The sequence below is a fragment of the Patagioenas fasciata genome, chromosome 14 (assembly GCF_037038585.1).
Source record: "Patagioenas fasciata isolate bPatFas1 chromosome 14, bPatFas1.hap1, whole genome shotgun sequence".
NCBI classification, from domain to species: Eukaryota; Metazoa; Chordata; class Aves; order Columbiformes; family Columbidae; genus Patagioenas; species Patagioenas fasciata.
Window position 1 is genome coordinate 9,537,078 of NC_092533.1, and position 27,374 is coordinate 9,564,451.

The 27,374-nt window shown below is 41.6% G+C and overlaps 1 long non-coding RNA gene across 1 annotated transcript; it reads right to left on the reverse strand.

Annotated features, from left to right (window-relative positions):
• Nucleotides 1-6,159: 6,159 nt before the first annotated feature.
• LOC136107588 (uncharacterized) lies at nt 6,160-19,717 on the reverse strand. Its single transcript, XR_010652304.2, has 5 exons — nt 19,571-19,717; nt 19,031-19,156; nt 17,727-17,768; nt 9,164-9,323; nt 6,160-6,318 (listed from the first exon to the last, which is right to left on the reverse strand). It is a non-coding gene; the product is annotated as an uncharacterized lncRNA (long non-coding RNA).
• Between the last annotated feature and the right edge of the window lie 7,657 nt (nt 19,718-27,374).

The following is a 27,374-nucleotide window of genomic DNA, read 5'->3' on the forward strand; positions in this document are numbered from 1 at the left end:
GCGAGTGTATGCCACTCTGGTTTACTTTCCCAGGTTGCAGGCAGGATTTTTTTTAATTATTATTTTATTTTATTTAAATACTCCACATCTGTTGCTCTCAATTTGCTTCTCTTCTTCCTAAGATCATTTTATGTCCCTTCACACACCAGGAAAACTCAGAGGTAGGATGACCAGCCTGGCCTGGTCACTAAGCCCATGCGGTACAGCACGGAGCATCCAGGCTTTGGTCCCTGTGGCTCATGGCAGAGGGAGGGAGCTGTGGGATGCGGGGATGGTAGCATTAGTCACCTCCATACCAAGGCCCTTGGAGCTGTTCTCTGTTTGTTAAATGTTGCGATGAGTGTCTGGTTTCTACTGGTGACATAAATCAATCTCGCTGCCTTGGCGCCACTTTTCCAGAACAAAGAATTCCCAGAAAACGGGAACCCCGCTGCTGGTTTGTATAATACAGATGTATGATCCTGTTGGCCACATGGTATTTCCAACACTGGATGTATTTTTTCCAGGATACAACCAGGATGCTAATGAAAACAACACATGGAAGACCTCAGGATAAGCCCCAGTGTCTGCTGAAGAGTACATAACTCTGGTCTGGGTCCTAAAGCAAACACAGATGCATCTAAAACAATTATCAAAGAAAAACAACATGTGACTCAAGAAGGAAAGTCTATATATGCCTGCAAGACTAATGGCTGGCTGCTCCAGGCTGCAGGATTAACTTGCAGACTTTGCATATGAAGAAGTAGAGTCTGGTAAGAGGAACAGGAGCTGAACATACATGCGGCCATGAAGGGAGTGTTGAGTGTTGTTTCTCCTGCTTCATTGTCTGGTGAACCAGAGTCTTTCTGCAGGGAAAAATTCCTTCTTCCAGGTTAGATCACAAAAAATGCCAAACATTTTTCTCAGCTATAAAGCTGAATTTTTCATGTAGCTTTTTGATGGGCACTGATCACAGGTGATACAATACAAATATCCAGAAACTGATCCAAGCAGACAGATGAGGAAAAAGTGTGATTTTGGGGAGGCAGTTCATTCAATGGAGAAAGTGATGACTGAGCACAATACTGCAAGAAGAAATTTTAGAAGCAAGTCCACAACTTAACAGAAACCTTCCAGCCCAGCTTCACGCTATTCAGTGTGCTGGCTGGCACACCTACTCCTGTGTGCTCTGGTAGCATTACTAATACAGCATTAGTTATATCAGTTGGTTTTGATTCCTGACATTTTTCAGAGGAAACAGGAATTATTTGGTTGAGAGGTTGGAATTTTTTTTCTTCTTTTTCTTTATTTCTGCCTCAAAAGGTCTCTGACACAGATGTGCTGGGGGAGGACAAGGGCTCTATGCACTTGGGCAGGAGATGTAGGTGTGCAGCATCCTCTATGTCACTGGCATAATCAGAAAATGACAAAAACTGGCTTTTTTCAAAGCTTCCAAAAGAGTCACTTATTCCTCTGCTATCTGCATTTATGAGAGTCATACATTATGGAAGTCGAGCATCCAAATCCCTGGGATTTGCTAATGCCCCACAGTGTGTGCACTTTCTGACCAGACTTTGAATATCTAAAATGATGTAATACCAAGAGCAGGGAAGTGGGTTGAATAGAGACATCCTCGCCTCATAAAAGTCCTTCCTATGCCTAAAAATTCTATTCCCATATTTAGGTTCTTCTCCTCCTGTGAATCATACTCAGATGATTTTGAAGGACCTTTCATCCTCTCTCTGCCTCACATGTTAATCCAAATCTCTTTTCTTAATTAAAGTTTTGCTTTACAAAAGTCTTTAACCTCCGTTTCCAAGTGGCAAAATCAAATCCAGCTCCTCTTGATAAGGAAAACTCATTTCTGTTTGATTGACAAGTTTAATTAAATACCAATATTTTCATTTAATTGCTAGATTATTACCAAGGCAGTAGCTTCAGGGATTATTATGGATGCACAGGGGAATAGTACCTAAAGACGGAGCTGCACAACTGTTTCTTGCTTTCTGCTTTCCCTTTCCCAGAAGGGGTTCAAGGTTACCTGGAAAAGCAGAGTATGGGCAGGCTCCAAGCTCTGATCACACTTAAGGCCACTGACCTTCCTGTGCTTAACTGTGGTCCTGAGCATCCCTATAGACTTGTATACGGTCCCTCTGTCAGGACACTGAACACCCCCTTCTGCTTGCTGCAGCCTGCAGCTCCATCAAGTTTGCTGGGACTTGAGTTTTATACTTTGCTGAGATAAAAGATGTGAGCAGCCAAGCCATGCCAAGCCTTGGTCCAGATATATCTCTGTTTATGCTGAAAATTGCAGTTAATAACCGAAAGATGGCAGAATGGAAACTGCATTATGAAAAACATCCCGTCCACATTCCTGGGGCTTCTCCATATTACAACACTCTGTGGTGTTGCAACACAATGTTCGTCGCTGGAGAAAGTGGAAAAACCTGGTTATGGGTCTATTGCACGACTGTATGTGCCAATAACTATTATCTTTCCAAAACCATCGAACGTCTAGAGAAAACAGGGTGGCCATCACAGACCAGGGATTCTCTAATTAATTCAAACTTTATTCGTGATGAATCACTGCATATTTTGGTTGCAGTCTGCAAACAGACATAGGAGTAATCATGGACATATGTGAAGCCTCGTCTTCAATTAGTTATTCTTGACACTGATTTTAATAAATTATTGGTGAACAGCAGGCAATTACAACTATCTGTTTGGGGTTTTTTGTTTTTATTGTTTGGTTGTTTGTGTTGTTTTTTTTCTTCAGGTAGCTACACTTTTACTTTGTTAGATTGTTATTACAGAAAACAACCCAACAATAATAAAAGAAGCTAATAGGTCTTTCTTCCAACACACAGCTAAGCCCTCTCCCTGTTGTACCGATGTTATTTGTGGGATATGAGTCAGACATTGGTTTTGTATGAAAAATAGAGGAGCAGAGCTGAATCACATGAAAGGTATCATGGTAATGATCTTGGTGACAGGATAAAGCCGCAAGAGCCAAGTCAGAGAAACTTTCCTAACAAGACCTTCCACTGTCCTCCAGAAACCATATCATGTGGCCTCAGATAGGAAAGCTACTAAAAAACTCTTTCAAAGAGCAATTACATCCCAAGGCTCTCTACCTTGAACAAGGTTATTGTCACGATGCCAAACTATTCATCATACTCTATTAAGACGTCAAAGCTGGAAATTCTCTTTGTTTATGTATCTTAGGAAAATGTTTAGGGTTTCCCATCTATTAAAGAAGCACTATTTAATATGTATTAATTGGGCTGTAGTTTTCATTTAGTCTTTACTGTAACTTTGTTGATATACAGGAATGAGATGTGTTGCAGGAATCCTGATCACTGGTCAAAGAGATGGAGAGCCCTTGCCACCTTTCGTAGGCTTGATTCTGACCAGTCAATTAAAACATCCAACCATAAGTTCACTGAGCTGTGACAAGGTTAACATTACTTATCACTAAAAGCAAAAGGCCTTGACTCTCTGCCTGGTTCATCCTGACACAGGCTGGCAGAAAAGGGCAGTATTGTGTCCAGAAATACCATTCAGAGAGCCATTCCCTTGTATATACCTTTGAGATTTACTTCATTTTTTCTACACATATTTGAAGGATCTCTTAACCATAGATTTTCAGTTATGATTCTCATTAGGCACCTTCACCAAATTTGCATCTGCATAACAATATATGACTCTGATCAGATTATTATTTAATCTATTCTTCCTTCTCGCAAATAAACTTCAACTCAATGCTGGCAAACAATTCAGATGCTCAAATATTGAAAAACTAAGTAGTCTCCTACCCTCCTCCTGAAATCCTAAGACTGCCACAGCCTCTGCGTTATTTCTCCATGTCAGTATAGCCACAGTTCAACCCACATTATGCCAAGCAAACACCACAGGCCCAAAGTGCTAGTGGCAGTGTTTTTATAAAGTTAAAAACAAAATCGCTGGCCATTGATAGTTTCCACAAAGAACAACCTTGACACCATGCAGAACGTTCCCAAGGCAATGTAAGGGATTTCAGATATCACACTCTTATTAAAATTAACAAAAGCCATAAGACTGACTCTCCACATACATCACAGACTTTAAGATGATCCAGAGGCTCAAAATTCAGCTTCAGTTTAGGTGATTTATTTTATGACATATTCCCCCATCACACAACTACATTAATGTGCTGTTGGTTTTCTGTTTCATACGCATTCTGGGCTAAGCCGTTAAGTATTTCAGAGCATGAGCATGTATGACATGCCAATAGGGGTAATCTTCCTACAACCAAGCTGCTCTTCCTTTTTTCCAACAGACTTGATTACTCCTTCTCCCATATTTAAAATTTCCTTTTCATTACTGAGAAGGGACAGGCTTCAGCATCTCAAGATCCTTTTTCTCATCCAGCTTTCCCTGTCCCATTGGTGATGCAGCACTCAGCACCTATTCCTCAGCTGGCACCTGGGGTGTGGGGTCCCAGAGACCCATGCTGGTCCATGGATGCCTGCATCCTGCTCCCCATGGGTGCCACCCCCACCATGCAACCTCCAGCCAAAGGCTTGTGCACCATCTGGAAGGGAAGAGGGTTTATTCCCACCAAGTTGGAGCAAACACTGAGCTCTTGCTCAACACTGCAAGCACTGAGTGTGTGAGAGCAGTATCTGATACACTAATTAGGGAAAATTGTTTCCCTTCCAACATCCTGTTATTTTACCCACATGGTGATTTACTGATGTTAAAAATTAGGCTTGGCAGGTAGAGTCTTCCTTGCTGTTAGTAACTGCCAGAAAAGCAGGTGTCTTATTTCTGGTTTTAAGAGGCTTTTTGGTTTTCTTTGCCCGGATACTTTTTTTTTTTTCTTTTTGAATATACCTTCCCTTCCTTCATGGCTTTGTTCTTTGCAATTCTTTTTTTTTTTCCTAATCTCTGATTTTGGAACATTTCCATATTTGACTGTCACTGGTATTTAAACAACTTCCTAATCTCTAGGATTTCCTTTTGTCTGTAAATCACCTTTAAAAACCCAGCAATCCCTTATTATTTCCTCTTTCATTTTCATTGTTTCATCTATAACAAGCAACATTAAATCCAAAGAGCATTGAAGACCAATTTCAATTTCTGCATGAAAAACCCCAACATTTTTTGAAGCCTGAAGTAGAGATTTTGCCAGAGGGGATATTTATTCTCTCTAGTAACAAGGTGACATGATGCCAGTTCAGTCTAATTTCACATGGGGCCAGGAAAGAGACATTTAAGTGTCCGCTATCTTCATTCAGCATTTCTTTCAAAGAGTGTCCTAAATAAAATAAGAGCTACATGATGTCCGCTGAGTTGTTTCCTTCCTCCCAGGGAAATAGGAGGACTGTACTTATTTTCACAGGTAGTAACAAAAGAGGCCATCTGCTTGGCTATTTTATAATCAGCTTATTTATCTGCATGTGGCCACTGCAGGAGGCTTCAAACATGCTCCCTGAAGCCGATGGCCGGAGGGGAGTCGCGATGTCTTCATGTTCTTTGGGATGAGGACCAGTGTCTGTCCCTGCATTTTCCACCTCATGAACCGTCCCTTTGGCTGCACTTGTAGTCAATGTTATTTGCCACGCATCATTATTTGCAAAAGCTGGGCTGAGACCCAAAAGGGCAACGGGTGGGGTGAGAAATCAGCCAAGTGGGCATTGCAAAGGGAAGAGAAGGGGGCAATGGGTTTTCTTCACATTTAGCTGCCTGCCGCCCTCATAGATGGAAGGAGCCTGGCAGTGTCAATAATTGCAGTAATCAAAGTAAATCATATCTTGACACTTGCCTAGATGACATTTTTCTCCCTGTGTATGAGAACAGAGATGAACTTACCAGTTGCATTTGATGAGGATGATTTCAGAGATTTTGCAAGAGGATTAGTTACACATTTCAGCTTTCAGTGCTGGAAAAGGAGCTAGTAAGGAAAAGAGACATTTGGAGCTTTTTGTAAGATTTTGAAGAATGCTATGGAGAGCTGGACATAAGTCAGAGTAAAAATGGACCCCATGTATATTGGATTGTTAATATCTTTGAAAGAGCAATTGTGCTTTGAAGTACAATAGGAACATAGAGATTTTTATCTTGATGAGGTATAAAGATAATTGCACTCAAATGCTTTAATCAGCATGCTTCAGATTTAAGCAGATGGATACAGAGGGCAAATCTGTGAAGGATTAATTATTTATTTTTGGCACACTAAAACTTTGTCTCTTAAAGGTCATCGAACTTTCAACAGAATTGACAAAGTCTGCTGCATATGTGAATGCGATTAATCTTCTCATTAGTGAGAGGCAACATTTTCTTTTGAACTTGATATGCCTGGTAGGGGAACAAAAAAAACAGAACAAAATCATTTATGGAAAAGTACATCTGAAGAGCATCTGTTTGTCTTACATCAGTGGTTCTGCCCAATTGCTTACAAAAAAGTTGAACTGGAAACCTTAGAGCAGAATAATATGTTCTGTTCAGTAGGCACAAATATTTAACATATCAATCATTTTAAATAGGATTATAAAATTAAATAGCCCTCAATTAAGCAGCAGTTATCAATTAATATGATGCCTCTTTAATGGCTGTCTAAGGGACATTGGTGTCAAAGGCAATAAAAGAGTCATTTACACCCTGTACCAGAAATCAGCAGTGAATAAAGAAGTGCCATTGTTCATAATTGACTTCAATGAGACTGCTCACATGAGTAAGCTCAAACACATGCAGGAATGGCTTTAAACGATTTACGATATTTTGCATTTAAATCAGACATGGGTCAAAACTGGGGCCCCAGCTTGAATTTATCCATCTGGATCCTGATCAGTGGGGCCAAATTTTCATTTCTGAGATTATGTTGCATTTCAGATGACACAGGATGGTTGTCCATAGATGGCTGGGACCACCGTTATGCTGCCAGCCCCCAGAACTGGAATTTCCAGGGGAATTTTGCATGAGTGAACTCAAAGCAAGCCCACGTGCCAAAGGGATTTGTAGGCAAAGGTGATTCACACTCACCCTGGTCAACACAGGGAATCAATAAAAGAAATAAAAAGAGAAACTGCATTATTAATTGAGTTAAATAAAGATAGAAAGGCTCATGTTTGATTAAAAGTTGTGTCATTTGGTGAAAGAGGTCTCCAATAGGTACAACATAATATGGGACCACAGACAGGAACATTATCAATAAAAATTTGGACAAGACATCATGGTGTTTACAATCTGTTCCCTGTGCTGTTGGTACCCCAGAAACAACTGAAAAACTAATTTCATGATCTTTCCCTATAAAATAGGGATGATAATTAACTTTCATTTTTTTTAAGGACTTCGTAATACACAGATGAAAAACTCTCAAGGCGAATTTTGTGGCATTAGCTGTTTCCAATAAAAAGTACTTTCTACTACTTTTGTTGAAGAGTAACTTATTTTAAAATAGATATTATCGTAAAAAAAAAAATTCTATGTGATTGCTTTTGCATAAAACTCCTTTAATTTATTTGCAGGAGGCAGAAAATTATCTGCAGTTTTTCAAACAGCTAAATGACCTCATTAGGGACAGGACAAATGTTACTCCATCAGGCTTCTTAGTGCATTACAGTAATCCCAACATTCAGGCCATTTGACATGAATAAATGCCTTAAGAAACCCTTCATGGAAGGATGGAGAGAGAATTGGAAGAGCTGCACAGGTGTGGGCATCGCTTTGCCAGCAAGAGCCACTAGCTGGGAATTTGGCCCTTTTTTCTGGAAGACGTGACCAGGGCTGTGGAGCAGCATCCTCCCAGTTTGAGAGAGCACTTTGCTCTGGGCACCAGTCTGCTCATTAATTCAGATCTGCCAGTAAAACCAGCGTTACTGGAGGTAAAACCAAACTGGCTCTGCAGATTTTATGGAAAGGTGTTATCTCTTCCAAAAGAATAAATGAACAGGAACTGATTTGGTGTCTGGCTTTCATTTTACTATTTAATTCCTATACAAAGAGTAAATGCTTAATCCTCCCAGGCTAAACCAGAGCTGACCTCCCTATCTCCACCTTCTACAAAACATCCACCAGATGCTTCTGAGAGGGGAAGGATGAGGACACACAGTGCAGGCAACCAGAATTCAAAAATACAGATAACATCTTCATGCTACTGTCGAATTAAGGATATTATGTTACTAATGTGTGTGAAAGGGGGCAATTAATTTAATCAAATAACTGATAGCGCTTCTTAACATTATATTTCTTCATCTTCAATAGGAAATTATAGTCTAATGTACCTGAATATTAAAAAGTCAGAGATTCTTGTAGAATAGGAAAAAAAACCTGAGATCCTGGCAGTTACTGAGATGATACAGTTATTGAGTTAATGACACAGACCTGAGTTAGTTTTTACTCTGGAATTTGGGCCAGAATAATATTAATGGTTACTTTTGCAACTCTAATAACAGCACAGAGTCTTTATTGTGCCCAGAAAAACCAAACATTTTAAAAAGCTGTACCTTCTCTTTAATTGCATGGGCCACAGCCTTACTACCTCAAAGCATGGCTTACACATGTTTGAATGTAAGTTCCTCTCTGCTCAGGAAAGTATTTCAAGATGCACTAAAGCACCTTTTTTAATCAGGAAGTGAGCAACATGAAAGGCTACGTCTATGTGCCGGCTTGCTTTTCACAAATAACTACTTCACAATAACTTCTTAAATATAGTTGCACAAAAAATGGGAAACTGGTCTGAAAGGTGGATGCTGAGCATCCTCCAACTTGGAAATCCCTCAGCCCCATAGCAGGGCATCAGGTCAGGATCTCCCTCACCACTGACCTGCCCCGCGATGATCCATATTTATTTGCATCACAAACCTAGCACAGAAACACTCAAAACTCAATCTGAGGTGCTGCACATCTATCAGGACTATAGCAGTGATTAAAAGACTGGAAGATCTGCTGTCAAATATCAGAGTGTGGTGTTATTTTGCACAATGAGAGCTGAGCAAAGCAAGCCTCAGAGGCTGTGTTCCTTGCAGAGATCTTCTTTCTTAAGAGAAGATTGTAACCAAACTACCCTGAGAAGAAAAGGGCCTTTGAAAAATAAACTTAATAAAATCCTAAATATAAAGTTAAACACACACACAAATCATTTACGAAAGTTTATTTCATTTCACAATGGGAAAATCCCCCTTCCTTTGGTTAGAATTATTACCTTCTAATGGGTACCAGAAGATTTACTCATTGCCATAATTTTTTCCAGGATTTTTCTTCCTTTGTGTGTCCACAGTGTTCCCCTGTTTTGCTCTTTCCAGTAGTCCCAGGAATGTGCCCCATATTCACTGGGACAAACAACTGGGTGTTTTCAGCAGCACCTGAAATTTCCAGGCAGAGATTTTAGGCTGGAGATTAGAACTAAGGTAACTAAAATGGTGGGGGAGGGACAGGAGGTGTAGAAAAAAAATGCTAGAATTGTCATGATTTTGCTATTAGTAGTAATTTTTTTGATATAAGGCACTGCACATAATAGAGAACGAGTTTATGATTTATTGGCAGTTTGGCAGTACCACAGCTGGGATGTCTGATGTTCTTCTCTTAAAAAATAAAGACAAACTGGTGTGACAATTTGTGGACTGAGGTGACATACAGCTTATGATGTCTGGTTGTGCTTTTAGCAGAACCACTAGGAAATGTGATGTGTTCCTGGTGTGGGTGTGCAGATCCCCACACTGGAGAAGACCTTCAGCCCCTAGGCTGGGAGCCAGGAGCAGGGAACACTGCAACAGTCCCTACACCAACGAGGGGCTGAGCTGGGAAGCCAGATTGACTCAATTTATTGCACAGACAAGGTCTGGAAAGTGGAAAATTACCTGCTTATCATCTGTCTGACACAATATTTTTTTGATCAAGAAATTATTTTTAAATCACCTTTTTTTGGTCAAGGCTATCATTGCTTAAAAGCAGCAGTTTAGAGATTGCATTTCCAAACCCTTGGAAAATGGGCAACAGGAGTTTAACAGTCTGTAAAGAACGAGTAAATGCACAGGAACCTGTTAAAACAGTAGGAAATGAGGAATTCTGAACACATGCCCTGGCAGCATCCAGAAATTTGTTCTTAACCTCCTTTCATCCATACGGGCGAAGCCTGGCTGTGCCCTGGTACTGAACCTTTCCGCGCTTGCACGCAGCCGCACCGTGGAGGGAGAGATTTATTTATTCTGCATGGGAATAAACTCCCACCCCTGCTTTGATGTCGGCCGCTCTCGGCACAGCCGCGGAAGCAGCTCCCACAGCCCACATCCCTGCAAGACGGAGCAGTCGGGGATCTGGAGATAATCTTCTCTGCCCAGGCCCACCCCTGGCTTCAGGAAGAGTTTGCAAACGTGATGTCTTTGATTTTATGTACCTGTTTTCACTTTAGGGCTGTAAGAGAAGAGGATACAGAAAAAAGCCTTTCAAAACTCCTCAGTCTCTTTTCATGAGTCAGGTAAATATCAGAGGGTTACCTAAAACTGTATCAGCCTAACAACAAACAAACAAACCAAAAACACCAAACAAAAACCAACCAAACAAAAAACACCCACCACCACCAAAGCCCTGACCATACTAAAACAAAAAACTCATATGTATATTATCTGTAGTCCAGCATCAATGTTTCTACTCTCTGTCAAGCTGATGTAAATTGAATTTTTTGCAACTAAATTATGAGAGAAAAATAAATTCCCTACAGGCACAAGCTGTATTCCCAAGCCTGGGAGGGAAGAAGCCACCAGCACTTAAGTAGTCTGTGATCTGGCATCGGAGAGAAAAAGCTTAAACACAGAGAGTGTCCAGGTTGTGAGTGAGGGACAGCGCTTAAAACATAATAACCACAGTGCTGCTCTAGTGTAGATGCTGACGTTTTAATCGTTGCTGGGAACTCAGTCACTGTTATTAAGCAACCGAAAAGACTGAATGACGCTTTTCTTAACAACTTTGAATATTCCAGAACAAACCTGTTTGGGGTATATTATTCCTACTGAGCTGCCCAAATCCTTCAGCTATTGCAGACTTGCCGGCAGCCTGGGAGGGTACAGCTAGGTAACCTCAAACCCAAGCACTGAAAAAAAAACCCAGGTGATGCCCTGGAAACCACATGAGCTGCTTGAATGCATGAGGGTTTCCTCTTGCAAGATGACCCTGGCTTTTCAAGAATTTAGAGAAAGCATTTCAAAGCCCTTTGCTACTTTATGGTCAGAGGCTTAATGGGAAAAAGTAAAATGCACTGAGGGAGTGTTTCCCCCAGTAGCCGTGTAGGGGAGAGGCAGCTTGTTGCTTGTTCCTGTGGCTCCATTTGTAGGAGATATGCCTGAAAAAGCAGGCAAGGAGAGTCAAGGGAATGGAGAACACTGCAACCTGTGCAGACCAAAAGGATCTAAGAAACACATGGAGCCCGAGCTTGGGAAGCCCTTCCAGAACTGTGATGTCTCATAAATAACCAGGGGTTTAATGGTTTAGGACATAATCCACAAAACAGCTTCTTTATCCTGTCTACAGAGCACCATGTTCTCTCCATGGCTTTGGAGAGCTGGCAGCCCAGGCTGTCGGAGGAGGCATGTTAGCAGAAGGACTGCACTCAAAACATATTTTCCGGAAAATTATGATTCCCACACGGTCTCAAATGCCTGGGAGAAGCTCCCACTCCACCTCATGTGCACCGATAGTGCTTGCTGGCTTCAGCATGGGCAGCACGGAATGCTGAGGTCCCATACCTCCTTTCAGGACCAGGATGAGACCGGGGAAGGAACCAGGCTGGTGGCTTCTTTTGAAGTGAGGCTCTTCTAAAAATGAGCATATAGATCGAAGTTGGGACGTGGGACACAGCAACAGGACCACAGAAATGAGCAGCCTACATTTCTAGCACAGCTGTTGAGACGCCTCCTCTCTGGGAAGGTGATGGGGAGGAATCCACAGCTGACATACACATCTTTCTGCTGGAGCATTTCACGTCTTTTCTCAGGTACTGTGACTAATTATGTGAATTTAAAAAAAATAAAAAATCAGATTTTGCCATGAGACATTAGACTTAAAACTAAAAGCAAACTACCAGGGGACAATTCACATGACCAATCAGAAAGAAATGGTAAACAGCTGTGCCTTAACATCTGTACTGCAGAGTCACACTCTGCAAGAAGGAGTTAATCAGCAGAATAAAGATTGCTGATAGCTCCTCTGTTCAAGCCCAGCAGCAGGGCAAATTTTCTCTCAGACCCTTCTATAAAGGGTTTTGAAAATAGACTAATATGTTTGAATAATATCTTTATGTTTGTTTAGCAATATTTCTAAAAAAAATCAAAAGTATTTGCAAAGCTATGTACTTTGTTTCAGCATTTTCTAAAAGAAATAGGTTATGTTTTTAAAAGAAAAAAAAATACTTTTTCTATTTGAAACTGTTGAAAACTGGGGAAAAAAAGACCCTATCGTTTTCAATGCCGGGAAACAATTTTTTTTCAGCAATATTTTAGATCTTTCAGCTACGTGGAAAACTTGTTATCTCGTCAGTATGACTCCCTCTGGAGAATGTACTTTGATATCATTAATTTAAAAAAGGGACTGAAGAGCAGACCACTGAGCTTGCCTTAAAATCTCGGCTTGCAGAAATCAAAGGAGAGCCATAAAAAGGGACTCTGAGGTTTACAAGAACTGCAAATTCGTCCCATTTTTGCTATAAATATGTACACCAGAATGTCATGTACACTTTCACATGCTAATGGCAGTGTCGTATTAAATGCTGTGAAATCACACTTGTGAGCCGTGGAGACTATAAATGTCAGCTGGGTAAAAGGATTTTAGAACAGAGCGCGTAAGATTTCAAAACTCATTTTTGGCTGAAGGATGAGGGAAACGGGCAGTCCTTTACACTTTTACTTTTGACTACCCTGTTAATACTGACTTGCTGTGTCTTATCACATAATGCAGCCAGTGAGTCTCCAAACCCCAGTGAAACCAACTGAGAAAATCACCGTGAACATTTCACGGCTGGAATTTTGGTAATGAATATTTTAAGCTCATTTGACATTTGTAGCACTCATTCCAAGAGCAGAGATGGATTTGAAAGACAAGTTAAGGATCCTGATGGGGTCTGACATCACTTGAGTTGTCGTGCTCAGCAAAACTATTGAATTAAATGAGCACCAAAGTCCTCCAAAACCTGCTTTTCCTGCAGGTTGGAGCTTAGGTGTAAGTCTCTTCAGATCATCTCGGGCTTTATATTTTGTCTGTAGTGATTTTTGTTGTTCTGTCTTGATGTATTTAATCAATCAATCAATCAATCAATCAATCAATCACCTTAAGTGCTCTTATCTTCCATTTAGATGGAGCTCTTTTGTTACCAGATGTGGCTGAGCTGTGTTGCTCTGTCCATGAGCAGTGGATGAAGGTATCCAGGTATCCGAATTTTGACTGTTTTCCATTATTCCATTATACCAAGGGAAAGGACAGCTGCATCTGGACCTTGGAGATGGTCTCTGCCACAGCACAGCTGATTGCCTTGGTAAACCTCCATTGTCCCCAAAAGGGACACTACGTTTGATAAACCATGGGCTTTGGCTTCAACCCCAAACTTTTACCAACTCTTACACCATTTTTCATAATCATGGTTAAGTGCTTTTTTCCCCCACTTTCTGGGCCTGAAAGTAGGCACTTCAATATATATATAAGCATGAAAAAGCATGGTCTGATTTTCAGAGGACCTAAGTACTACAATCTCCATTACTTTCCACATTAGCTCTCTGAAAAATTAGGGTCCAGTGTTCGTGTACTATTGGTTTCTCATTTATCTTATTTAAGAGTGAAAGCAAAACAGAAGGGGAACATTCTTCTACTTGCATAACAAAACCTGGTGGAAGTACCTTTACCATATTTGCGTTGACCCTGCCATGTTTCACACCTTACTCATATTTACCATGTTTGCATGGACTTTTCCTAGCCGAATGCTCTGCATGGTTCCCAACCCATTAACGTGCTGGCTACAGGTAAGCATTCAGGCTCATGAACATGTGTTCCCTGGTCCTCCCAATAACATGGAGTTATCATTCGGTTTGTCATAGCATGTCACTATAAAATAGCAATGGGAAGACTCAGAGTGGGTGAGGTGTTTATATCTTCTGAGCCTCAAACAAGACCAAAAAAAGAAAATGAACTCAAAATAGATCTTGAGATGTTCCTCCCACAGAGATGAGAGATATTCCTCCCTGCAATGTGGGAATCATCTAAATGTGAGGAAGTGATCCTGCACAAATCTCTAAGGTTGGAACTAATCTCATATTTCAACTCTGTAATCTAAGACCATTAAATATTTATACTGTTGGGATACACACAAAGAAAATTAATACCTGTTCAAATGAAAAGGATCAGGCTGGGAAGGAGGTTAAAAGCAAAAGAGAACAAAATATCAAGTTGGATTTTCTTTCCATTTTTATTCTCAGCTCTTCTGCTAATGTGTTATTTCACCCTCAATACCTCTGACAATACCAGCTGCTTTGATCCCTAAGGCTTGTTTGCTCCCTAAGTCAGCAAGTTTGCAATAGCTTAAATAAACTCCAAAATGTTCAAAGCCCAACAGAAAGACATAAAATATAATTTTAAAAGACATGAAGTCAGGAAGGCATGTGTTCCTTAATGACTTTCCTGGAGGCTATCTCTCTTCTCATCCCCCCACTCCTCCTCCTCATCTACCTTCCTTCTGTTTCCTGGCTTAAATTAGACTGTAAGATCTTCTGGATAGTGAACACATCCTTCCTGTGCAATGGGCCATGATCTCCACCAAAGCCCCTGATCTACCCTGAGACTAATTTTCCATCTGTTGTCAAGGGTACCTCTTTGGTCCATTAACAAATAATAAAACAAACAAAGCAAAAAATGCCAGTTCACACATGATGTATTAGTTCTCATCTCCACACTGCTCATTTATCACCTCTGGAGAATCCTTCTAAAATGCAACAGGTATTTTGCACTCGTGCCAATGTAGTGGAGAGGCTGTGGACAATCATAACAAGCCCAAACAAGTTATGGAAACTGCAAGGACTGCTTTCATACACAGCATAATTTATTACCTGTTGCATTCTGCCAGTGGCAGGATTACATCTGTCACAGCCTAAAAGAATGAATAAGGAGGTGCCACACAAGTAGGATATCACACAGGTTACTGAGTGTCCTAAAGCTGCAGTTGTATAAAGTAGGGAAGGAGGAACAAATGCATTAGAGATGAACTGATTTTCTTTGAACATAATGAGGATTTTTGTTTGTGACAGCGGGGAGATCAAGGCCATGTTTTGCCCTGAGTTATATTCCCTTTTCACCCTCTTTTTTTGGATGATGATACCAATACTGCTTCTTCCATATGCTGCAGACTTCTGCCCATCTCATGACTTTCTCAGAAGTTAAATGCTAAAGGCATAACAATATAGCTTTGCCAGGCTCCCTGGACTTCAAGAGCCTCCAGCAAGGCCGCACAATTTTAAAACATTACTTCTCCATCACCATCCTTCAAAATGCCCAGGGAGGGCTAATGCTATGAGAATGCTGAGACTGTAACTTTCCCACTAAAGGGTGGGGTGAGGGGAAAGAAGCGTTGAACATTATATTTGTTGCCAGTTGTGACAGCAGCCTGGCTTAAGCTGCCCATCCCACTTTATCACCTCCCTGGCATGAGCAGCACGGGGACCTGCTGTTTTGGGCAGGGTGCACTGCAGTCCCCACCCAGCATCACCAGGCGAGCAGTGAGATGCCAACATGCCATCATCTCCCTGAACCCCCCACTGGCCTGGCTGCAACACAGTCCACTCTCCTGTTTCCAGAATCTGGAGAATCTGGTTCAAATTAAAATAAATTCCATCAATTTTCTCACTAGTAGCTCATGCATAACTCTCTATTTTCTTTACTGGCAGAACAGGGATTGTTAATTTATAACTGTTTGCATTCCAAAGAAATTGGTTTTATGGGGAGATGTATCTTCCCTTCTCCTTCTCCTTGTGGCTTGAGGGGAATGATCTGGGGAGTCACTAAGTCACCTCATCTGGGGTCCAGCATTTTGCCATTTAGCTCTGCCCACACACATTGCTGGTTACTACTGACTTTGATTCATTTCATATGTAATTTCTGGTCATTCAGTTTGCATAAAGGAAAAACATTGATGTGTGAAGTTTTGGCATGCAGGGCAGGGGGAGCTCTTGAGAGATGGCCACAGGTGGGATTATTTACTCACAGGACAGTTTACAAATGTACAAAGAAATCAGCAGCCCCCGCCAACACCAATACACACCTGGGACCAGTTATACACACCAGGATCACCCACTTAGGAAGTATAAATGGGAGTCAGGTTGTGATTTATCTGTCTTGTTTGTGTATCTACTTCAAGAAGACTGAAATTGCACAAAGAAATATTTGCTTCTGTTCCTAGATTACAAAACAAGCTTAAAACACCAAGGAGGATGGGGCATGCTGTTATTTGATCAATTGACTCCCACACCATCTCTCAGTTTAGGTGAGAAATGGCCATGTAACTGTTGTTTACATCTTTAAAATGTTTCCGCTGCACACTCTTTCTCCTCAGAGATCAAGGCAAAGAGCATCCAGATCACTGACAAAATCCAGTCCACTACTGCACAAACTACAAAACAACCCAGAATCTACAGAAAATTGAGAGTGCTTATATATATCTCTGCTTATACCCACTAAGGGAAAACCCACAAGCCAATTTGAATTCACATCCCTGTGTGTAACCTGCCTACTTCCAAGCATCTTGATCAACAATCATATAAAACCTTCTGCACATCAAACACTGTCTCTCTTCTTCTAGAAGCAATTCCCACAGTTGATCTTAATCCAAGGCCTTCCAGCAGTAGAAAGTTAGTGTGTATTAGAAACACATGTAAATCTTTGGTAGATTATGTCCAAAACACTGAGAACAACAAACATGCACATTCAACCAGTAGCCACCAACTTTTTTGTAAATATTTATGTAGGAAAACAGGTGCAAAATCTCTGTTTACTGCACAGCAAAACTCTCAAAATTAAGGAATTTTGAAGTGTATATGCAGCATTCATTAGCTGAAAATCTGCACTTGAAGTGACAAATCCTGGGTCTAGTTACAGTCAGTTTGATTCTTCTGAGCTGAATTCAAAGACTGTGTCTTTGCTAGCAGCGAAGAGGAGCTCTCATGGACCATTCCCAACAGTGGCCGTGTAAATGCACTACAGACTCCCAGTTGTACATATATTAAGCCAAAATGTGACTGTACAGCTCCAGCTTTACCCAGCCTCATTCCTTGTTTTTACCTTGTGTTCACATCACAGTGCTTCAGAGCAGACCAAAAGGTCTTCATTGGCAAGACCATATCCTCTTGATATTTTCATGACATGCTTATGCATTAAATTAAATGTGGATAGAAATAATGGTCCAGAATTTAAAGGGAGCCAGAGCCAGCAGACAGTTTGCATATTTTCCATGTGCATTGCATGGCCTGGCTGCTGGAGTGAGCTCCCAGGGTGAACTCGGCTCCTCAGGATCCTGTTCCCTCTGGTTCATGCCATGAGCTCCCCTTCAAGCCAGGACCCCTGGGCTTGCCCAAGGCATTTTGAGAGAAGGGGCCAGCCACACCTTCACTTGCATGGAAGAAGAGGAAAAGTCTGAGGACCCAAGTCCTGATTGCAACTTTGCAAAGGAACTGGAGATCAGTCAGGGGAGAACAGGAGATGGGCACCTTCTTAACAATACGGAATCAGGAATAAATCCTTACCAATGTCTCTGGGCTTTGTTGGTTTCTATCCCTTTTCTCAGTCTGTTGGTAAAACAGAGAACTTTGTAAATTTGTTTTGTTTTATTGTTGTTGGGGGTTTTGTTTGTGTTTTTTTTGTTTGTTTGTTTTTGTTTTTGTTTTTTTTTCTCCCAGGATCCTCAAGGAGCATTAGACTGGGGGGCAGATATAATCAGCTTACCATCCACCAACCAAGTAAACACCTAGGGAGAATGAGGACTAGAAATCAACACACAGATGGGCAATTATTCCTTGAACCATTAACATTTTCATTACCAGGATCATTCCTACAGCAATATACTTTGGCAGATCCCAGCTTTACTTCCCCAAGCAATGGGTACGGGTGCATGCTAAAGCAAGAAGAGCGTGTCCTTGGGGCACAGGGACAGTCACAGCCAGGGTGATCTGGGCAATACCCTAGAGAACCAGCTGAATCAAGAAGTTAGACTTCAATGCATTCAAAATTAATGGGCAAGGGAATATTTGTTAACCCTTCATTTATAACCACAGAGTGTCTTTAAATGAGTTTCTCCTGAATACTCTTCCCAGGAACTCAGTCCCTTGGGAAGAGAGGGAAGAACGCTGATGAACATCTTATCATGCATAGGGACAAGCTAAAAAAATCAAACCTTGTTCCAATGGAGCAAACAATGAACTGTAAAGAGCATAAAATAAGCTGCAGATGATCAAACCTGGAATATTTCACATTGTATGTAAGGAGACAAGGTTAGCTAAAGCATTTAACCTTTCCTCAGTACCCTGTCCTACCTACTCAGTTTCTTTATTTCCTTCGGATTTCATAAGCTTGATGATTTCCCATTTTGGATGCAAAGAAACAAGTAATAGTCACTTAGGGAAAAATGTATCATACGTAGGAGAGGATTTTTTTTCCACTTCTGCTGCTTAATAACTTTAGGAATGTGTGTCAAAGTATTTATTTCTCTACTTCTATTACATTAATGACATGGAAATTTTAGAGAGGTCTATTCCCCGTGTTTCCCAGTATCTTTCTTTTTAAATCACATGAACTAAAGACAATCTTTTTTGGGACACCCCCAAACCAGTGCTGTTTACTGCCTGGCAAGGGATTAGGTCATGCTTTGCAAAGCTCTTTGAGACCCTCAACCAAAAGAATCCCTCAAATCTGAGGCATCACCTGCCAGTCATCCTTCCTAAGTTCATGGTCAGCATGGGGTTTGGGACTCTGTAATTTAGTATTTTGTCCAGGAAAAAAACTCAAGCATCCAAAAAGCAGAAAGGCAGCAAAAGAGAAAAGAATGTCTCACCTCTTACAGACAGTCAAGGAGCATATGCAGAGGGTATCCCAGAGGTACCATGCTGGAACCCCAGGCACCCAAGGGTGCTGAGCAGGGTGGGATCAAGCCACAGGCTGCTTCCCCTCTGCGAGGCCACTAGGGCACAGCCAGATGGAAAGAGAACCCCTTAAAATCATGCTTAAAAATTAAGCACATAGGATTAAATCCCACCCTTGTAAGAAATAGCTCACATCTCCTTATATCATTCTGTAGAGAGCCTTTTCTATCAGAAATATCTACTAATCCTGTCTGCTAGCCAAAAGGGTAAAGAAAGAGCTTGAATTAAACCCAGCTCTCAGGCTAAATTGAGCCCTGGTGCAGAGCAGCTGCATCCACCACATGCCTCTGCTCAGCCTAACTCCTGGCCCCCTCCCTGGCCCCCCATAAGCCCCTCATAGCAAACCTGGCACAGACAGCTTCATCCCCACTCCATCCCACCTGGCTATGGCCCATCAGCACCCATTGCCCACCCCAAACGCTTCTTGCAGATAAAAAGAGAATTGCTCTTACATTCCCTCTCCCCACAAATCTTCATGAGTAGTGGCAGAGTGGGAGTTGCAGGGAGTGTTCACTGACTGCCTTCAAAGCCAGGCTTACAGTTACTGAGTAATTCAGTAAGTCTTGGTCTGATCTTTGAGAAACGAGATCTGGCCAAGTCCTTCTGTGGTGGTAACAAGATGTTAATGAAAGGATTATATCCACAGCTCTCGGGTTGTCTCTTTTATTTATACTAGAAGCTGGAGATAGACGTAATTACACTAGATTAACTTTGGCCTAGTTTCAGCATGAAAACAATATACCAGGGCCAAATTTTATTCCAAATATAACATATCTATTTCCCTGCCTGCGTTTCTGTTTATTTTGTTTGGACGGACAAACTTTAATTCAAAGAATGTAATTACAACATAACTTACAACTAGGTTTTTTCGAGACTATATTATTCATTTGAAGGGAAAGTAAGTTTACTTCTCATTGAGTTTAAATGTGAAGGTTTATTTTCCTTGAGCTAAAGGAGTTTGGTTTTGACTTGATTTCTATGCATCTGGGGCAACCAGCACAGCTGTAAAAATTTAATTGCTCTCAGAAATTTAGGACCACTCATCCTCATTTTCAAAATTGCTCTCTCTTTTGTATGCTTTCCTAATTTCAGCTCTCTGAAGCAGCTGCTGATTAGCTACCACAGATGCAATCCTTCTGGACTGTTCACTATCTCCGACTCAAACATTTCCAACTACATTCTCATCGCAGAAAATAGCCTAATTAGAGACAAAAAGCTGATCCATTAAAATAGCAGAGAGCCCGGCAAGAGAAGCAGGGAGAGTTATTTGTCCCATCAAAGTCAAGAGGAAATTCACTCAGCATCAGCAGTGAGAGGGCTGCCCCAGTGAGATGCAGGGGACATGCAGCACCCAAGGTGTGAGATGACAGGAGTGAAAGAATGGCAGAAAGTTGTTATTTATGACCCACAAATACAACTAATAAACATACAGCAGCGGCATCCCTAGGACCTCACCTCTTTGCAGCCTCCAGACAGGACAGAGGCTTTTCTCTACAAATACACAGAGCTGAAGCAAAGCCCCATAGGGGTGCCAAGGCCTTGGGGGATGCACTGGTGAAGCACAGGGCAGTGTCTGGAGCTGTGGCTGTAACAAGCACATACATCATACCTAACGAGCCCCTTCACTGGCCAGCATGTGTGGGGGACAGCGAGCCTGGCCCACGTCCGTGGTGGCCGCTCGAGAAACACTTCAGGTTGCAGTGAGCTCAAATCACTCTTTCACACGTCTGAGCAGATGTTACTCATTTTCTCCTCATCTGACTGTAAGATTTGGCTCCATTCTTTCCCAGCTCCCAAAGCCCAGCAGTTGTCCTAGAAACCTCTCCCAGTTTGTCCATGGGCAAGAGGCTACCTCAGCTATTCAGCAGGGGTCGGTGCACATCTGCAGGCATCCCACCCCTCCAATTTCTCGTCTGAATTGCTTCTGTCTCCCCCACTGAAACTTGCCTCATCTACTGGCCATTTCCGCTGCTCCACTGCATGTGATGTTATTCATCGAGGTGCTTGTCCCTTCTGCACAGTGACAAGCACTCCAAAATACTTCAGGACATTTGCAAAATTTGGATGGAGGATAGTAACAACAAGTAGGTCCAGATGTTCAGTGGGAAAAGCTAACGATGCACCTCTGTAACACGGTGTCTGAGGCTCAGCCCTGGACCACAGGAGGCTGAAGAGCAGCCAGTGAGGACAGTGTGGAGATGCACCAGGGCAGAAATGACTTCCCAAAATGCAAAAATAATTCACTTAATTTGGATGGGTTTGCCTGTGTGTAGATGCACTGACAGAATTTAGGTTTGTAGAGGCTACCAGCATGTTGTCACCAGTGTGCCCACTAGAGCAGGTGCCTTCAGCGTGTTTAGTCCCATTGGAAAACTTCTTTTTATGGACAAAACCTCATTCTGTATTCCTCCCAGTTCTATCTGCTGCTTAGTTTCCTAGCTCTGTGTGAAAATCAAAACATCTTCTGCACAGTCCTGGCAGCATGTGGGCCATACTGCTTTGACTAAAGAGTCATCCATGTGAGTAGAAGTCTGTGATTCACATGATACTTTCTCATAAACTACATTTTAATTTATTCTGAGGATACCAGAAGAAATTAAAAAGCCTCAATAGATGCTTCATGGTTTTTGCCATGTCAATATTTTCAGCTGTATTGCACTTTGTAAAGGAAAAAGATAATATGACCAAATTCTTGGAAATTGATTCCTGACAACACATGTGTAGGTGGCTTTGCTCAAATCTATATACCAGTTGTGCACTGTAAGACATAGAAGTCACTAACCAATCTGTAACTCAAGAAAAATTACATTCCCTATGGATTCTGCTTGTTATATTAAGCACACAGATCATCCAAAGTCACTTGTCACCACCAGCAGGCATTGACCTAAAATAAATCATCAGAGAGAGCTGCAGCGCTAAGACTGGGAGCCCAGGCTGGGTGGGAATGGTGCTGAGTCCTCTGCATTTCAAGGACCATGTGTTTGCCTGACTTGGTCCTTGGACTCTCCATGCTCCTCACCAACAAAGTTGAGGGGACCTTCCCAGCCCACAACATCCCAAGCACGTTCTCAGCAATTCACAATTTCACAAGAAACCCTGAAATGAAAATAAACTTCATGGTAGAGTGTGTTCATGAGAAATACAATTAAAACATTGACATAGAAGGAGTAAATCCCTCATGCAAAGTATGTGTTTTACTGCACCTTTAGGTTCACCAAAGGCAAGTTTAGAAAAGCCCTGGGCAGTAAAGTAGTAAAACAAAAGTAACCACAACCAACAGTTGGTCAGTGCGTAACTCGGTTTTGCAGTAGCGTTTTCATATGGACGAAGAAGCTTACGAAGCCATTCAGTGTTATTTGCTGCACACTCATACGAATGACAAAAACATAAATCAAGAATAGCTTCAGGTAATCAAACCTCAGTCATCAGGACTGAAAGCTGACGTGTCCAACCAGTGATTTGTTTTCCTCTGGGAAGAGATTTGTGGTAATCCTTGACACAAGAAATGTGCCCATCAATTACCGGATTTATGAGCGTGCCTCTGCACCATCAGAAACCCTGCAGCCACCAGCTGAAGGACAGCATGCTCAACTATCATCTGTGTGCTGTAGTTCAACAAGGAAAACACTGCTCAATGCCTTGTGGCTGTCATTGAAAGAAACCTTGTATTTTGCAGGCAGCGTAGTAGATGTTGGCCATGCTGTGTCCACTCTCATCACAAGCCCAACAACTAAGGGTGCAGGGAAGGTGAAAGGAGCCATATACAAGAAAGTTCACAAAATTTCCATGTATAATTATGACTGCTTTGCTCTGAGAGCACCAGTTTTTGATAGCGACTCTCAGCTCAGCTGTTGCCTGTAGAAACTCATCATATCTGATCCTGTTATCACACCAAGGTGCATTTTTCAGGGAATGCATTTGCCGCTGTCCCTGTGGGTGCGGTGGAGGCAGCTGCAGCCCGAGCCGAGGGAAACGCCAGCGATGGAGCCGAGCTCCAAACAAAGTGAATTAAAAGGGAATGATTTCCGCAAATGGAGGCTGGGGGAAATCATCAGAAACAAATTAAAATCAAAACAACTTTTCAGCAGGAAACAATGGAACAGATGTAATAATATTTATTACTGGAAACTGCTAAACATGCCAATTAATTTTGAAGGAACTTAAATGGATTAAGCCCTTTTTTTACTGGAAAATATGAAGGAGTCATGAACCACAGCAATACCTTCAGCAATATAGATGTGTTTTCCTGCAAGCTTCTTCAGAAATCAAAGAAAAAAAAAATCTGAAAAGTCCCAAACTGGACAATAATCTTTCTGTTTCATTGACTGTATCAATACCTCCATTACTATACCTGGAAATATCAGCGGGAGACAAAAATCAAACCAATATTTCCATACATCAAGTTGGTCATTTCAGTCTGAACCAGAAAAGCACTTGACTGGGGCCAAAATTTGCCACATAAGCAGTTTGTGATGCTCTAAGCACAAAAATAGTTTTACGTTGATTTAGATGATGACAACTGTACAGATTATTAAATGCTGACATAGACCAGGGCATAGCCCACTCCTGTTACTATACAGAGGAATTCTGTTATTATTAAAACCAGAAAATAAGCATCCATCTTTATTTATTTTGACACAAGAACATAGAACTCCTTTCCCACAAAAAATGTATAATGTTTAAAAAATGTTCATCCTACATTGGGATATAAAGTAAAACATGAACAAAAAATATATTTACTAAGCCAATTCCATTTTAGGAGCACCAAGAGTGATTTTTTTTTACTGGTTTTTACATGCTCATTTAGAAGACCTTTACCCACATCGGTTCCTGACAGTATGCAGAAAGAGAATTGAGAAGTGCCTTTCTGATAAGACTAGAGAATCAAACTGATTTTTCTAAAAGGAAATCAAAAGTACTTCACAGCACTGAAATTTGCCCATTTTAAATGTTCATTTCACAAAAGGACATTTTCCTCCAGAAAACTGTCCAGAAATATTCTGCTCAGCTTTACTTATCATCATTGCCTTCTCTTCCTTTCACATTTTCTATAGCACTCCATGTTTTCTTATGCAAAATTGTCATGTTCCTCCCAAAATAGTACTATGTTTAGAGGCGTTATAAGAAGGTACAATGAAATTGTAGTTATTTAAAGAGTACAAGATAAATATGATACACACGCTTGCACAAATAGAAAGCAGCTGGAAGAATACTAACAGCGTCAGGGTTATGTGTAAACTCCATTTTCCTACCAAAAACTATGGAAACAGAAAAAGAACTGAGAAAAAATTCACTGTTTGCTTAAGCTGAGATTATTGCTGCTGATTCTGGATGTGGCTTGTACAAGAGACAAATTTATTCATGTTTCCAAGCTTTGCTATTCTGATCTCAGCCAGAAAGTTTCATTCTAATTTCCTCCCTAATAGCTTAAATATATTTTCTTTGGCAGATTCATTGCAACTGTGAAAACATTTTGTCCCTAAATGCGAGCAGGTTTTCTCTTCCACAAAGTGACCCAAACCCCTGAGATTTTGACCTGTTTGTACATACTGAAGAGTAGTTCAGTGGGAGCTTTGACTCTGTAAGGAACCTAAGATGACACTGCTTCAACAAGAGCATGGTGGTATTTGACCTATCCCAGTGGAGTCCTTCAACAGGCAATGGGGAGAGAGAGACACTTCCAAAAACTGATCCATCCTAGAGGAGTTATTTGAGAGGAAAGGATGAGAATGTGCCATAAATTCAGTCTGATCTTGCTCATCCCCATGTAAGGCCATCCCTAAATGCCAAACATTGGCATCATGCAACAGCCACAGGACCCATTCTTGTGGAAATGGTTAAAAAAACCTCTCAAGTAATGAGAATTGAGCTGCCTTGGGGCATTTCAGCTGCTGAAGTGCAGGTGTCACTTATGGAAACCTCACAAAATGCAATCTTTTTCCTTTTTCCTACCACCAATACTAAAGCCCACAAGGAATTGCTCTCACACTTACAACCAGATGCTGCAATCAACTGCACTGGGACAGCGGTGGGAAGGACCCGCTGATCGCACAGGGTGGCTTTCCTCAGGTGGAGGATGCACGGAGCCAGATCACGCTCCCAGTGACACCAGTGACACCAGTGACAGACACCAGTGCAGTCACTGTGCTGGAAAGTGAGTGACTGTGCTGGAGTGGTACCAAGGATGCCGGAGCAGGATCTGGATGCCTGTCTCTTGCAGTAAGTGGGAGGCCATCGAGCCAGTCATATCCCTTCCTTGCTTATTAAATATTTAATTATTAATTCTAAATTCCTTGCCTGAAGGGACTTTTTTCTTTTAACTTAAACATAGCTCAGGTGTAGGAAACACTGCCAGTGTGGTACATTGCTCATTGCCTGCTTTCTCTGGCAATGCTCTGTTTCCCCTGCCTTACTTCAAGGGAGGGATGAAGCCTACAACATGCAAATTAAGTGGTTTAAATACTGCTTAATACTGCTGGATGTAACATCACTGAGTGATCAGCCCCTTTATGTCCTCCCGGGGTACAAGGCATAGCAGGGCACTGTGCTGCATTGGGCAGTTCTGTCCCATTGTGGAAACTCAGCCTCCATGGCCAAAGCCAACACCTTCAGATTGTTTTTTTCCACAGCTTGCACTGCCCATGCATAGAAACAGCCCTGCAGGGCAGGCTGGACACTGCTGACCTCGCAAGGGAGGTGAGCGAGAGGTTAGAAAACTGCTTAACAGAGTCTTCCAGCATCCAGCCATCACTTTCTTTCATCACTTTGCCAGGTACTTCCTGGAGCTTTAATCTGGACCAATATTGGTAACAGCCACATCTTCACAGGTCTGTCCACCTCCACTTCCAATCCATTTATACCCTAGTGACCATGACTTCTCTCCTTTATGCAACAGGTACAAAATTAAAACGAATCTTTCCATTTAAAGCAAACTTGTCTTTGTGTGACTCAAGCCCTTGTATTACAAGAAACAGGAATAAAGGGCTCCCCTCTCCCTGTACTGCTCCTGACCCAGCCCTCGCTTCTCCCAGAGGATTTAGGAAAGCTGCATCATCACAAGCCTGGAAACCCGATCACAAAACCTTTGAACTTGCTCACAGATTTCTCCCCTGGTCAAGGAACAGGTGTGTGTGCTGTTCAAACAAACACCCCAGAAAAAGAAAATAATAATAATTCCATATTAGCATCTTCTCACTGGATAAAAGTATAACACAGCAGATCTCAAAGGAATTAAGGAATTACTCCGGTTGAAAACAGTAATAATATTCATCGCCACAAGCTAAGATACAAACTGATATTGTGGTAGAGGCAGTAAGGCACGAGCTGTTTCCAGCCCACATTTCTCAAACCAAATATGCAGGAAGGAACACGCTGGGGAGGAGGAGGAGAGGCTGAAGGTGCCCATAGCCCGTTGCTCTCATGTGGTATCCATGCAGCTGGTGCTCACAGCATCATCCCCTGTTTAAAGGAGGGTCATATCCACCCCAAAAACCTGCATGTACGTGGAAGAAAAGCAAAGCAATGTGAAACTCGTTTGGCTCAGTCCCTGGAGAGGTCATGTTTTGCTAAATTAATAATCTATTTAGATCTGTTCGGCTTCAGCTTCTTAAGAAACTAATCCAGACAAGCCCAAAAGTACTAATAACATTTCAGTCTGGGCTTGAAGAAAGATTAGAGAACATTTATTTTGCTTCCAGTATTTTCTGATTGCTCCCGACCTTTCCTTGCACAAGCATCTAAATGAGGAAATATGAACAAAATGTCTAAGTAGTCAGTTTTATGTTGAATTAAATTCCACTGGAAAAAAAAAAATCAAGCCAATCTCAGTAAAAATGATCCACTTAACATTCAATAAAATAAATACACAGGAACATGCTTGGCTGTGCATGTAGAAACTGGAGATTTATAGGTCCATATTTCAGAACTACTGCAATGAACTTATTTACCTGCCACTTAAATCTTAGCTCCCAGCTCACCTGAAACCCACAGAAAACTGTCATACTTGAAGTTTCCTGCTTGCTTTGTTTTCAGGGTTTTTTGTTGATCCCTCAGCATGAGCACATTGATCTACGTGATGGAGAGAACCCCCTAATCTGGACTTTTTAAACGATAGGCTAAAACTCAGCTTTCTCGTAAAATCCTATCTTTGGCCTGATATCCAGTGTAAATATAATATCAAAGCAAAGTGGGAAGGCTCAGAAATGCAGATCTGGATTTCAGATTACTCTGACCACGCTGCCTGTGCCCATGGGGCTC